This window comes from Heteronotia binoei, chromosome 8 (genome assembly GCF_032191835.1).
Source record: "Heteronotia binoei isolate CCM8104 ecotype False Entrance Well chromosome 8, APGP_CSIRO_Hbin_v1, whole genome shotgun sequence".
Classification (NCBI taxonomy): Eukaryota; Metazoa; Chordata; class Lepidosauria; order Squamata; family Gekkonidae; genus Heteronotia; species Heteronotia binoei.
In genome coordinates this window covers 113,908,744-113,924,612 of record NC_083230.1, presented here as the reverse complement: position 1 = coordinate 113,924,612, position 15,869 = coordinate 113,908,744, and positions in this window count along the sequence as shown.

The following is a 15,869-nucleotide window of genomic DNA, read 5'->3' as shown; positions in this document are numbered from 1 at the left end:
GGAAGGGAAAGGAGATTGTAGGCTGCTCTGAGACTCTGAAGAAGAAGAAGATATCGGATTTATATCCCGCCCTCCACTCCGAAGTCTCAGAGCGGCTCACAATCTCCTTTACCTTCTCCCCCCCCCCCCCCCCACAACAGACACCCTGTGAGATAGATGAAGATACTGGATTTATATCCCGCCCTCCACTCTGAAGAGCCTCAGAGCGGCTCACAATCTCCTTTACCTTCCTCCCCCACAACAGACATCCTGTGAGGTGGGTGGGGCTGGAGAGGGCTCTCACAGCAGCTGCCCTTTCAAGGACAAGCTCTGCCAGAGCTATGGCTGGCCCAAGGCCATTCCAGCAGGTGCAAGTGGAGGAGTGGGGAATCCAACCCGGTTCTCCCAGATAAGAGTCTGCACACTTAACCACTACATCAAACTGGCTCCTTGAAAGGTCAGTTTCTGTCAGACCTCTCTCAGCCCCACCCGATTCACAGGGTGTCTGTTGTGAGGAAGGGAGGGAAAGGAGATTGTAGGCCACTCTGAGACTCTGTCCTTGAAAGGGCAGCTTCTGTCCGAGCTCTCTGAGCCCCACCCACCTCATAGGGAAGCAGTCAAGCATGCGGTTACCATACCCAACGTCCTGCAGGCACTCCATGGCATCTCCAAATAATGGGCCACAGGAAGTAGGTAATACTGAGCTAGATGACCCAATAATCTTTACTCCGTACGACACAGCCATATTTGTATTTCTTTACATTTTTAAAAAATGTTCCAGAGGGCAAGGCAGAAGAAGATTTTGGATTTATATCCCGCCCTATACTCTGAATCTCAAAGTCTCAGAGCGGTCACAATCTCCTCTACCTTCCCCTCCCCCCACAACAAACACCCTGTGAGGTAGGTGGGGCTGAGAGTGCTTTTATAGCAGCTGCCCTTTCAAGGACAACCTCTGCCAGAGCTATGGCTGACCCAAGGCCATTCCAGCAGCTGTAAGCGGAGGAGTGGAGAATCAAACCCGGTTCTCCCGGATAAGAGTCCACGCACTTAACCACTACACCAAACTGGCTCTCGGGTATGAGCTGCAGGGTGGGGTGGAATTTATAGATACGTAGTCTTTGTCTCATCTGCTTTTGCTTTATTCACAACTTGGAAAACACCCTTTTAGCATGCTGCGGATGATGGTAAGGTCACAACCTTCCGAGTCCTAACAACTTTCACTTCATAGATAGGCAGTCAATGCAAACTGTCATTGAGTTGACCACTAGATGTCACTACGCTGCCCCAAAGCTACAGGGCTGGAGAATCCAAAAGGAACAGCACCGTGTACCAATGTTCCCTCGAAGCTGAGTTAGTGTGAGCCGGCTCACACATTTTTGTCTTAGCTCAGGAAAAAATGGTCCCAGGACAAACTAATTTATTCACCAGCTCACAACTTTAATGTCAGTAGCTCACAAAGTAGAAGACTCCATGGCTTAGAGGGAGCGTTGCTGTGTATCCCACCAAAAGCAAGAGCACAGATCTCAAAACGCTTTCTCAGAATGTATTATCACATCTCTGAGATATTGTCGGATATTGCCTACCGACTTGCCAGCATGCCGCTTGCGTTTTAAGGGCTAGATGCTTGATTTTTGAAAAAAACAAACAAACAAATCAACACCTGGACCTCAAGAAATAGAATTCTGTGTCCCAGTCACACCTTGAATTCACAGAAGTGCTGGGCATACATACATCATTACATCAACTAAACCAGGGGTGTCAAACATGTGACCTGGGGGTCGAATCAGGCCCTTGGAGGGCTCTTATTAGGCCCCCAAGCAAATGGCTGTCATCTGCTTCCTTCTCCCTCTCTCGTTCCCTTCTGCATCTCAGCTTGCTTTGCCAGCCTTACTCAATTGCACAGGAGATACAGAGCAAAGCTTCTTATTTTCTCCATTGGCTGAGGCTCCTCCCTTGGGGAGGAAGGGGGGAGGAATAGCTTGCTTTGCCAGGCTCTCTCAATTGCCCAGCAAAGCTACTAAGGCAAGCCAAACTGGAGAGCCAGTTTGGCATAGTGGTTAAGTGTGCGGACTCTTATCTGGGAGAACCGGGTTTGATACCCCACTCTTCCATTTGCACCTGCTAGCATGGCCTTGGGTCAGCCATAGCTCTGCAGAGGTTGTCCTTGAAAGGGCAGCTGCTGGGAGAGCCCTCTCCAGCCCCACCCACCTCACAGGGTGTCTGTTGTGGGGGAGGAAGGTAAAGGAGGTTGTGAGCCGCTCTAAGACTCTTCGGAGTGGAGGGCAGGATATAAATCCAATCTTCTTCTTTTCTCTTCCTTCTATTGGCTGAGGCTCCTCCCCCTCCTGGTCCCTTGGCTAAGAAAGGAAAGAGCCAGAGCTTCCTTTGCCCAGTTCCCTGGATCCCATGGGAGAAATACAAAGAAAGTATCTTTAAGACCAATGAGTGCTAATGTTTAAAGCATGTTTTAAGCTTTTTAAAAATATGTTTTGTTCTTTATAAAATTTATCTCTGCTACCTGATCTTAAATAGGTACACACATGGCCTGGCCTGACATGGCCTGGCCCAACAAGGTCTCATTTATGTCAGATCCGGCCCTCATAACAAATGAATTCAACATCCCTGATTAGATAATGATGATTTATTTATTTATTTAGTAGGTTTATATTCCGCCTTTTCCTGTAAACAGGCTCAAGGCGGATCACAACATATAAAAATAACAATTAAAACCTACATATCAAAGTTAAAACACCAAATTAAAATTAACAGTAAAACCAATAAATAAAACACACAGCATATCAATAACCAGTTGTGGGCCCACCTTAAACGATGGTAATAACAGTAGGGTAGCACTGTAATAAAGCATGATGTCACCACAAGGGAGGCCAAATGATGGGATAATAGGATGCCCGTTGCCTCAACCATAGGCCCAGCAGAACAGCTCCATCTTGCAGGCCCTACAGTAATTCAGGTAGGGCCCGGATCTCCACAGGGAGCTGATTCCACCAGGCAGGGGCCAGGGCTGAAAAGGCCTTGGCCCTGGTTGAGGCAAGTCGGACGTCCTTAGGGCCTAGGGTGGTCAGGAGGTATTGCGTAGCCGATCACAACGACCTCTGGGGTGTATATGGGGAAAGGATGATGACGAAGAAGAAGATAGATGATGCTGATGATAGATAGATAGATAGATAGATAGATAGATAGATAGATAGATAGATAGATAGATAGATAGATAGATAGATAGATAGATAGATAGATAGATAGACAGACAGACGGACAGACGATAGATGGATGGACGGACAGACAGACAGATAGATAGATAGATAGATGGATGGACGGACGGATGGACAGACAGACAGACGATAGATGGACGGACAGATGGACAGACAGATGATAGATAGATAGATAGATAGATAGATAGATAGATAGATAGATAGATAGATAATATGGAAATTAATAAATTATGGCAGCATGTGACTGGAATAGTGTTTCAGCCCCCAACCTTGTGAGTGAGAACCGTGAGTGAGGGCCTGTTATTAAAGGGGGATAGGCTACCCTGTCTGTTGATACCTCTGTGAGTGAGTGAGAGAGAGATGACCTGAGAGGGGAAATAATCAAGGCTGTTTATATATTTTAAAAGGAACTAAGAAGAGTAGTGAATGTGTCTGTCTGATGCAGGGGTGGCCAAACTGTGGCTCAGGAGCCACATGTGGTTCTTTCTCGCATATTGTGTGGCTCTCGAAGCCACCACCGCCCTGTCGGCCAGCTTGGAGAAGGCATTTGCCCCTTCAAATCACATCTCCAAGTCAACCCAGCCAACGGTTTGGAGAATGCATTTAAAATTAAAGTTGCTTTCATTCTATCTCCCCCTCCTCCCATCTATTTGCTTTCCTTCCTTCCTGTACCGTGACTCTCAAACATCTGATGTTCATGTCTTGCGGCTCTCAAGCATCTGACGCTTATTCTATGTGGCTCTTAGTTTAAGCAAGTTTGGTCACCCTCAGCCTGATGTATAGTCTGGAGCCTGTCAGAAAGAGAGATTGCTCTGTGTGTGGAGAAGGGGGTTTCACCCCCCCCCCACAACACACACACAGTAATGCTACTTTTGGGAAAAGAGGAAGTATGTTGGGTGCTGGGATGAGATGTCTGCCATGCGAGGGAAAGAGAAGCAGTAACAAATCGTCTCCCTGCTTCACATAAATCCTCTTACAGATCCAAGTTATTAAAAATGTATATCCAGCCTCTCTGTAGTTCAGGTGGCATCCTGTCAATTCAAACAACACACTCTAAAACACATCAATCACCCTCTCAAACCAAGGAAACAAAAAGAAAAAAGAATAAATGCCACAGTCCAGAAACAGCGAAGGGCTAGCATGCCACCTTTGTCTTCCTCTCTACTTTGTCACTGCGAGCCTCTTTGTCTTGTCTGTTTTTTGTGGCCTCCCTGATTGTTGATCTTATGCCATTTTAATGCATTTTCAATCATTCATGAGCTACGCACCATTTGTGTGTAATTAGCACAACAATAAAGCAGCAGCCGTTCCGCAGGAAACAGTTGGCATGAGAAAATGGGAAACGGTGCCAAAATAAATAGTCTCACAAGGGAGACGGAAGAATCCAGTGGGGCTTTTGAGCTCAATACCCAGTGGGTTTGTGAAATTCGGGAGCATCCTTGCACAGAGAAGCCCAGCGTCAGTCCAATGCTGACACTTATACAAAGGCATCACAAAACAACATTACAAGCCTTGGAGAACAGAGATGCTTGAACACACTACAGTTTGGCTTGTGTTCTGTTCACCAGTTGCAAATCCAAAGGAGCCATTTTGTTTGATCCTTCAGGACTCCTTAAGAGTCCTGTGAACTTTTATGTGAACTCTGTTTTATCTTAGAATCATAGAGTTGGAAGGGACCTCTAGGGTCATCTAGTCCAACCCCCTGCACAATGCAGGAAACTCACACACACCTCCCCCTAAATTCATAGGATCTTCATTGCTGTCAGATGGCCATCTAGCCTCTGTTTCAAAACCTCCAAGGAAAGAAAGAGAGAGAGAGAGAGAGAGAGAGAGAGAGAGAGAGAGATGATGGAGGGAGGGAGGGAGGGAGGGAGGGAGGGAGGGAGGGATGGATGGAGGGAGGGAGGGAGGGATGGATGGATGGATGGATGGATGGATGGATGGATGGATGGATGGAGGGATGGATGGATGGATGGATGGATGGATGGATGGAGGGAGGGATGGATGGATGGATGGATGGATGGATGGATGGATGGATGGATGGATGGATGGATGGATGGATGGAAGTATGCTGTTATTCAGAGAGAGAGAGAGCAGCAAGGATGAGGGTTTGTTGAAATGTTTAGTTGATGTAATGATGCATGCCCAGCGCTTCTGAGAATTCAAGGTGTGACTGAGACACAAAATTCTATTTCTTGAGGTCAAGGTTTTGATTTGTTTTTGTAAAGCAAGTATCTAGCCCAGGAGTGTCGAACTCATTTGTTATAAGGGCCAGATCATAAAATCTAATGCCAGGTGGTGCCGATATAAACTTTATAAAGGACACAGACAAACACAATTGAAGATGATATTTTTTTACTTAAAAGAAAAACATGCTTAAAACATTAGAATTCTTGCAATATTTTATTTAACAGTCTCTGATAACTGATGTCTCTTGTTCTGAATTATTGCATCACAATATCTATGCTGTAGCAATCATGAATATGCCGTTCAGGTGTGTTTCTGTAAGGTGCAAACCTACTTGTGATTGGTTAGCATTTTTACAGAAATCTCATGGTCAGTGCTCTGAGCCTAGGACCCAGGGGAAAACGTGAAATGGCTGGGCATTGTGAACTTTTGTACATAAATTGCTTCATGTACTGATCAAGAACATGTGAAGGCACCATAACACAGATTAAGTGTTTGTCTACAAAAATATAGAATCACAGAGTTGGAAGGTACCTCCAGGGCAATCTAGTCCAACCCCCTGCATAATGCTGGAAACTCACAAATACCTCCCCCTAAATTCACAGGATCCTCATTGCTGTCAGATGGCCATCTAGCCTCTGTTTAAAAACCTCCAAGGAAGGAGAGCCCATCACCTCCTGAGGAAACCTGTTCCACTGAGGAACCACTGTAACAGTCAGGAAGTTCTTCCAGATGTTGAGCCGGAAACTCTTTTGATTTAATTTCAACCTACTAGTTCTGGTCCTATTTTCTGGGGCCACAGAAAACAATTCCACACCATTCTCTATATGACAGCCCTTCAAGTATTTGAAGACGGTGATGGCAATAGTCTTCTCAGATAAATAATTGCAACCCAATGAAGCAGTGCAAGAATAGAGAGACAGCCATGTATAGTGGTCACCATCAGTCTGCTATCTTGGAAGTCTAAGGTCAAAATCTCCAGTCTACAAAGGAAATATATTGGGTGAAATTCATCTGGACAGACATTCTCAGCCTAATCCACCTCACTGGCTTGTTGTTATTTATTTATTTCATTGGATTTATATCCTGCCCTCCCGAAGCAGGCTTAGGGCGGCTCACAATAGTAAAAACATTTACAGATTAAACATTAACTAATTAAAATCTTACAATAAAACAAAACATTTAAAAAAACAGTTGCTAATAATGATAACACATTCCAGTAATTTCAGTCTTCTTGAGTACTCTCATATGTGGCTATCCATTAAAAGCAAGTTGAAATAAAGCTGTCTTGCAAGCCTTGCGGAACTGAACAAGGTCCTGCAAGGCTCTTTCTTCTTCTGGCAATTGGTTCCACCAATAGGGGGCCGCTATAGAGAAGGCTCTCTCCTGAGTGATCGTCAGTCTTGCCTCCCTCGGCCCAGGGATCGATAACAGGTTCCATGTCCCTGATCTAAGTACTCTCTGGGGAACATATTCCTCATCTAAACATTATTTTCCTATTGAGAAAGACTGGATCATGAGGGCATGAATTCAGTGAAAAAGAGGAGGGGAACCCAGTTGCACCCAGGAGAGCTGCAGTATAATTAGCCCAACAAAACACACACAAACTATAGCAAGGCACACAAAAACTCATACCTTGAGTAAAACTTCGCTGGTCTTAAAGGTGTGTTGTTTTTCTCCATGTGATTGAGGCAGCCAAGCAAAGAAGAGGAAGGGGAGGAGCCTCAACCCATCAAAGGGAAGAAAGGCTTGCCTTTGTCCCCTGTGTGATTCAGGGAACCTGGCCAGAAAGCAAGTGGAAGGAGGAGAGAGAGGAGCCTCAACCAATGCAGAAACAAAGGTTTGCCTATCTATATCTCCTGTGCAATTGATAGAGTCTGGCAAAGCAAGCTGAAATGCAGCAGTAACAGAAATGGAGAAGGAAGCAGGAGAGGCTGTTGCTGAAGGGATGGATAGCAGCCCTGCGGGGGCTGGATCCTACCCATGGGCTGCAAATTTGACACCCCTGATCTATATCATCTCTAGATATCTATTGTATTTAACTGGTTTAAACGTTTATTAAGTTCTGATGCTACTCACCCTGAACCCGACTGCAGGAAGAGCAGGATATAAATCTAACAAATGAAATAATAAAAATAGATGATCACTAGCTAGATGACAGACAGACTAATTTGTGTGTGTTTCTTTCCCTGAGACACCTGGCTCATAGTGTTAAAAAAACCAAAAAGTTAATTTTTATTTATGGTTTGGACATAACTGAATAAAGTAAGACAGAAGTTACAAAGCTTCGCTTCCATTAAACTTTTGAACTATTTCCCTGTTCCAGCAGCTGGAGTCCTTTGTTATAAATTGACTCTTTTCAGTCAACTTTAAGTAACTCTTCTCCACAGTTTCACTCAATCGGTTACCGATTGAATCGGATATACACTTTCCACTCTCAACTCCCCAGCTGCCAACTCCCAACTGCTCTCTTAACTGTTTTTTTTTCCCAGCTGTCCACTGTTTTCCAACAGTCTGTTTGCTCCCATTGGTCACCCTTAGGGAGGGGCAGACCCTAACTGGTCTGTCAAAGAGGGGTATTTGGAACTACTGTGGTGTATTGAGACCCATTTGTTAAGGGGTATTACCAAAAAATAACCACATAAAAACTAAAGGTGCCTCTTTGGCTGAATTTTAGCAATATGCTGTCTACTAGGCAACAGTGCTTAGTAGGGAGTGAATCTGCCTCTAGATTTCACCTCTTTCCAGGCTTCAGGCCTCTCACTTTAAGGGAAATTCAGAAGTTTATTTATTTTGCCCGAGATCCCATGTGAAAAACTTGTTTATCCCAGCCAACAGTCACTGAATGTTCTAGTTAAAAACTTCATTTAAAAGAAATGGCATTGACCGTGTTAAATGAAAGTATGAAAGAATCCGATGTGCAAATCACAGTGGCGTGTATGAAAGCTATTAAAATTAAAAGAGCGCATATGACAGTTTGACTCCCCATAAATGAAATCTAAGGTCATATTCCGTTTCCAAGTCATATGCAGAAACGGGCACACTCGCTGAATGCAGAGCTGAGAAGTTCATACATCACAAGGCAATGGCGATTATATTATTTATTTACCTCATCAGTGGCTATTAGCCACAGTGTATTGTTGGAACTCAGTCTGCGGAAGTGATGCTCTGTATTCTTGGTGCTTGGGGGTGCCACAGTGGACGGGCTTCTAGTGTCCTGGCCCCCCTAGTGGACCTCCTGATGGCACTTGGTGTTTTTTGGCCACTGTGTGACAGAGTGTTAGACTGGATGGGCCATTGGCCTGATCCAACATGGCTTCTCTTATGTTCTTATGACCCCTCTGGTGGACCTCCTGATGGCACTTGGGTTTTTTTTATCACTGTGTGACACAGAGTGTTGGACTGGATGGGCCATTGGCCTGATCCAACATGGCTTCTCTTAGGTTCTTATATACCAGGCCTTTGTCCCCATTGGGGGATTGCTCTCACTCTTCTCCTCTCCTCCATTTTATCCTCACATCAACTCTGTGAGGGAGATTAGGCTGAAAGAATATGGTTAGCCCAAGGTCACCTAGTGAGCTTCCATAACACAAGTGGGGATTTGAACTCTGGTCTCCCACATACCAGTCCCACACTCTTAACCACTACACCACATTGTATATAGTGCGTATTAAAAACCCCACATTATCTATTGAATCATCTATTTCATGAGTTCCTCTGAGTGTGCAAATGATACTTTAGTATTACTGTAGATTGGGGGTGGCCAAACTTGCTTAATGTAAGAGCCACATAGAATAAACATCAGATGTTTGAGAACTGCAACACATGAGGGTCAGATGTTTGAGAGCCACAAGGGAGGGAGAGAGGAAAATAGACGGGGGGAGAGAGGTGGAAAGAAAGCAACGTTAACTTTAAATGCATTCTCCAAGCCACTGGCTGGCTTGGCTTGGAGAAGTGATTTAAAGAGAGAAATGCCTTCTCCAAGCTGGCCAACGGGATGGTCGGAGCTTTGAAAGCCACACAGTATGTGTGAAAGAGCCACATGTGCAGGCCACGGATTCCGTGGGAGCTCACAGGAGCACAGCTCCTGAACCTCTCTGAGAGTTCCACCTCCTTGACCATTGAATAGTAGGTGCAGCTGCATAACAATCCCTGGATGAGCTCCACCACCTATTTTTCTACAAAATGACCCCAGCACATTTATTTTACTTATTTGATTTGATTTATATCCCACCCTCTCCTCCAAGGCAGGATCAGGGCAGCTCACAACATAAAATCCTAATAACAATTCAAACAATTATATCAGGGGTGGCCAACGGTAGCTCTCCAGACGTTTTTTGCCTACAACTCCCATCAGCCCCAGCCATTGGCCATGCTGGCTGGGACTGATGGGAGTTGTAGGCAAAAAAAAGTCTGGAGAGCTACCGTTGGCCACCTCTGAATTATATTATAAAATCACAAATTCTGCAGTTTAAAACAATTCAAATAAATTTGGTGTTAATCTCATCAGATGCTGTATATTCCCGAAGGTGACGGCATTTTTCCAGATTCCGACGATGTCGGCTGCGCGTCAATTAAAAGCCAGCTGGAAGAGAGCAGTCTTGCAGGCCTTGCGGAAATGAGCAAGGTCCCGCCCATGTGGCTCCTGAGTCACAGGTTGGCACCCTTGTTGTAGATGCTAAGGCAAGGAACCTGTTCCAATGTCTCTGGGATTTACACTGGCAGACAAACACAGCTCTCCCTAAGATGTTTCCGGTGAACTGGCTGGTGCTAGCTGAGAACTCCTCAAGGACACTAAATCATCCATCGGAACAGTGGGAATGGGGAGAAAAGGCCTGTTGTGCGCTATGCCACAATGTCATAAGCAGAGTCAATGAGCCGTGGCTAATTCAGGAAGTGAGGCCTGCGAAATACATTAGGCTGGACATAAGCTCAATGATCCAACAGCGGAATGGAATTTTTCTGCCTTCCTCCTTCCCATGGCAGCCCACTGATATTCCTCCTGGAGAAGAGGGGAGGGGACCCTGAGGAATGACACAAGGGGGGAGGGACAGTGCTGGATTAAACCCTGTGGAGGCCCCTAGGCAGTCAAAATCTTGGGGGGGGGGGGCTTGCGAATTATCTCAGGGTCAGAGCACCTGCCTCGCCACCTGTGGCCCCCACTGCAGCCTGCAGGCACCGTCTCAAAAGCCTTCAGTCAGTCAGTCAGTTTATTATTACAGTCATTGACCAGAACATGTAAGTCATTTAGAACAACCTTAAAAGGACCTTATAAAAAGTCCTACATAGAGTCGACCTGTTTAAGATTTGATGACTTGAGGGTTATAACAGTAAAAAAGAATAAAATAGATTATTATTTAACCCTTTTAAAAAGTCACTTTAAAAATTAAGATTTACAGTTTGGCCTATTTGTCTCGCTTTTTGCGTTCTTTATAAACCTGGGAACAGAACCTAGCCACCTGTCTTGTTGTCTGGTGGTTCCTATCTAACAGAAGATATCTAATTTATTTGATCTGCCAGGGAACCCTTAAATAGGGAACCCTTTTAGGAAGCTGTGGGAGAGAGGCAGAGAGAGGCAAACTTGGCGACAACGCCAGCAGCAGCCGCACCAGGCAAGTCAGGCAAAGAGCAGCTCAGTTGCAGGCTGCACGTGCAGGCTGGGAGGGCTGCAAGCAGGAGGGAAACCGGGGGGTGGGGGAGGAGCCATCCCAGGGCTCCTAAAGGCATGGAGCCCCATAGGCTAGTGCCTACTTGGCCTAATTGTTAATCCTGCCTTGGGGAGGGGTCTGCAGTAGGAAGGGGGCACTGCTGACAATTGCAAATGTAGTCTGGATCCAAGCCATGCATTTGACATTCCATGCATGACTTACATTACATACAGGATAATCATGACAGGCTGGAAAACTAGGCTGAATCCAATAAAATGAATTTTAACAGGGAGAAATGTAAAGCTCTGCCTTTAGGTAGGAAAAATCCCATGCATGGTTATAGGATGGGGGAGACTTGTCTTAGCAGTAGTATGTGTGAAAAGGATTTAGGGGTCTTAGTGGACTATGTGCTGAACATGAGTCAACAGTGTGATGCGGCGGCTAAAAAGGCAAATGCAATTTTGGGCTGTATCAACAGAAGTATAGTGTCCAGATCATGTGACGTGATGGTATCGCTTTACTCTGCTCTGGTAAGACCTCACCTGGAGTACTGTGTTCAGTTTTGGGCACCACATTTTAAGAAGGATATAGACAAGCTGGAATGAGGGCGACAAAGATGTTGAGGGGTCTGGAGATCAAGTCCTACAAAGAAAGATCGACGGATCTGGGCACGTTTAGCCTGGAGAGGAATCACAGAATCATAGAGTTGGAAGGGTCCTCTAGGGTCCTCTAGTCCAACCCCCTGCACAATGCAGGAAACTCACAAATACCTCCCCCCTAAATTCACAGGATCTTCATTGCTGTCAGATGGCCATCTAGCCTCTGTTTAAAAACCTCCAAGGAAGGAGAGCCCACTACCTCCTGAGGAAGCCTGTTCCACTGAGGAACCACTCTAACTGTCAGGAAGTTCTTCCTAATGTTGAGTCGGAAACTCTTTTAATTTAATTTCAACCCATTGGTTCTGGTTCTACCTTCCAGGGCCACAGAAAATAATTCCAACCTTCCTCTATATGACAGCCCTTCAAGTACTTAGCCTCCAGGCTAAGCATCCCCAGCTCCTTCAACCTTTCCTCATAGGACTTGGTCTCCAGACCCCTCACCATCTTCGTTGCCCTCCTCTGGACTCGTTCTAGTTTGTCTATATCCTTCTTAAAATGTGGAGCCCAAAACTGAACACAATACTCCAGGTGAGGTCCTACCAGAGCAGAGTAAAGTGATACCATCGCATCACGTGATCTGGACACTATACTTCTGTTGATACAGCCCAAAATTGCATTTGCCTTTTTAGCCACCACATCACACTGTTGACTCATGTTCAGCGTATGATCCATTAAGATCCCTAGATTTATATCCTGCCCTGAGTCGCTTCGGTGGGAAGGGCGGGATATAAATTGAAATTGAAATAAACTTTTTGCACATACTACTGCTAAGACAAGTCTCCCCCATCCTATAACCATGCATTGTACTTTTCCTATCTAAATGCAGAACTTTACATTTATCCTTGTTAAAATTCATTTTATTGATTTTAGCTCAGTTTTCTAGCCTGTCAAGATCATCATGTATCCTGTTTCTGTCTTCTGTGTTTGCAACCCCTCCCAATTTAGTATCATCTGCAAATTTAATAAGCATTCCCTCTATTCCTTCATCCAAATCATTGATAAAGATGTTGAACAAAACAGGTCCCAGGACAGATCCTTGAGGCACTCCACTTGTCACTCCTCTCCAAGAGGATGAGGAACCATTCCCAAGCACTCTTCGAGTGCGATCTGTCAACGAGTTACAGATCCACCTACTGGTAACAGAATCCAAACCACATTTTACCAACTTGTCAACAAGGATAGTATGGGGAACCTTATCAAAGCCTTACTGAAATCAAGATAAACGATGTCTACAGCATTCCCCTGATCCAGCAAGCTAGTCACTTTCTCAAAAAAAGAGATCAGGTTAGTCTGACATGACTTGTTCTTGAGAAAACCATGCTGGCTCTTAGTAATCACATCCATTCTTTCTAAAAGTTCCAGGACCGACAGGAGGCGGCTGAGAGGTGATATGATCACCATCTTCAAGTACTTGAAAGGCTGTCATATATAGGATGGTGTGAAATTTTTTTCTGTGACCCCAGAAGGTAGGACTAGAACCAACAGGTTGAAATTAAATCAAAAGAGTTTACGGCACATGAGGAAGAACTTCCTGACCATTAGAGCAGTTCCTCAGTGGAACAGGCTTTCTCGGGAGGTGGTGGGTTCTCCTTCTTCTTTGGAAGTTTTTAAACAGAGGTTGGATGGCTATCTGACAGCAATGCGGTTCCTGTGAATTTGGGGGGTGGGGCACGGTATTTGTGAATTTTCTGCTTTATGCAGGGGCTTGGACTAGATGACCCTGGAGGTCCCTTCCAACATTATATGATTCTATATTACACCAGGGGTGTCAAACATGTAGCTTGAGGGCCACACCAGGCCCCCGGAGGGCTCCTGTCATGTCTGCAAGCAACTTGCTGTCATCTGCTTCCTTCACTCTCTCTTGCTTCCTACTGCATCACCACTTGCTTTGCCAGGCTGGCTCAATTGCACAGGACATACAGAGCAAAGCCTCTATTTTCTCCACTGCCTGACCAGCACATGAAGCAGCTTATGTACAAATGCTCACAGTGCTCAGCCATTTCATGTCTTCCCTTGGGTCTTAGGCTCAAAGTATTGAAGAAGATGATATTGGATTTATATCCCACCCTCCACTCCGAATCTCAAAGTGGCTCACAATCTCCTTTATCTTCCTCCCCCACAACAGACACCCTGTGAGGTGAGTAGGGGCTGAGAGAGCTCTCATGGAAGCTGCCCTTTCAAGGACAGCTCTGCAAGAGCTATGGCTGACCCAAGATCATTCCGGCAGCCGCAAGTGGAGGAGTAGGAAATCAAACTCGGTTCTCCCAGATAAGAGTCCATGCACTTAACCACTACAACATGAGATTTCTGTAATGAACGTCAATAAATCAAAAGTAGGCTTGCAGCTTGCAGACACACACCTGAACAGCATACTCAAGATTGCTACAGCACAGACATTGTCTCCAGATTTTGATGCAATAATTCAGAGCATGTGTCAGTTATCAGAAACTGTTAAATAAACAAAATATTGCAAGAGTGCTAATATTTTATTTTAATTTGTGTGTTTGTGTCCTTTAAAAAGTTTATATCTCCGCTACCTGGCATTACATTTTATGGCCCATGTGGCCCAATCCAACAAGGTCTCTTGTACGTGAGATCTGTCCCTCATAACAAATGAGTTTGACACTCTTGCATTACTCTGTACACCATACAATACGGTTCCCAAACTTACTTGGATGAATGATTGGGACGGGTGGTCTATACTGCTGCGTACGACTTACTGTAAGTAGGAGCCTGTTGCAGCATTTCTGTACCACTTAATGTGTCCTGGGAATACTTACGCTGTGCTTCGGTTCTAATTGGTTTCAGACCTCTACAACCCTGACGCGGGGGTTCTCGAACGTTCCATTATGCAATTAACTCTCTGTAATCTGTCTTGAGTCCCTGTGAGTAAAATGGACTATAAATAACGTTTGCAAATAAAATAATTACATTCCACAAACGTGGGAGGAGGAGGCGGCAAGAAAGTCCCATTCTGCTGACGGAAATCTCTTCTGTCTGTAGAAATTACTGGTGGGTTCAGGCTAGGGTTGCCAAAGGTCTCTTGGGATTTTAGCTGATCTCCAGCTGACAGAGGTCAGTTCCCCTGGAGAAAATGGGCACTTGGGAAGGTGGACTCTATGGCCCAGCATTTTTCATGGATTCTGGAACACATAAGGGATTAAATACGTTCAAAGCAGCACCATCTTTTCAAGGAGACTTCTTGTTAAATGATGCACATACCCATCAAACAAAATGCACAGAAGTTTTTCAAGGCAGCCAGGGTGTTTGAGGAATATGAAATGTAATGCCCAAAACTCAGTTCACAGATTATTATGCACTGTGGAGACCATGTGTGAGAGTTTGTGTGTGTGTGTGTGAATCAATGGATATATTCACACACTAAACTTCAAAATGCCTTGATCAGCCTGTCTTCCATTTCTTTTTCTTTCTTTTTTTTAAGAAAAAGCTTTAGAGAAGAAGAGGAGGAGGAGGAGATTGGATTTATACCCTGACCTTCACTACCTGAAGAAGAAGATGAAGACATTGGATTTATATCCCGCCCTCCACTCCAAAGAGTCTCAGAGCAGCTCATAATCTCCTTTACCTTCCCCTCCCCCACAACAGACATCCTATGAGGTAGATGAAGATACTGGATTTATATCCCGCCCTCCACTCCGAAGAGTCTCAGAGCGGCTCACAATCTCCTTTCCCTTCCTCCCCCACAACAGACACCCTGTGAGGTGGGTGGGGCTGGAGAGGGCACTCACAGCAGCTGCACTTTCAAGGACAACCTCTGCCAGAGCTATGGCTGACCCAAGGCCGTGCTAGCAGGTGCAAGTGAAGGAGTGGGGAATCAAACCCGGTTCTCCCAGATAAGAGTCCGCACACTTAGAGAAGGAGTCGCAGAGTGGCTTTCAGTCCCCTTTCCCTTCCCTTCCCCACAACAGACACCCTGTGAGGTAGGTGGAGCTGAGAGAGCTCTGACAGAAAGTGCTCTTGAGTGGAACAGCTCTGAGAGAACTTGTGATTGACTCAAAGTCACTCCAGCGGTTGCATGTGAAGGAGTGGGGAATCAAACCCGGTTCTCCCAGAGAAGAATCTGCGCACTTGCCCACTGCACCAAACTGGCTTTTTACTGATTACATTCCTCCAAATAACTCAGCATAGATGGCTACCCTTTCCCC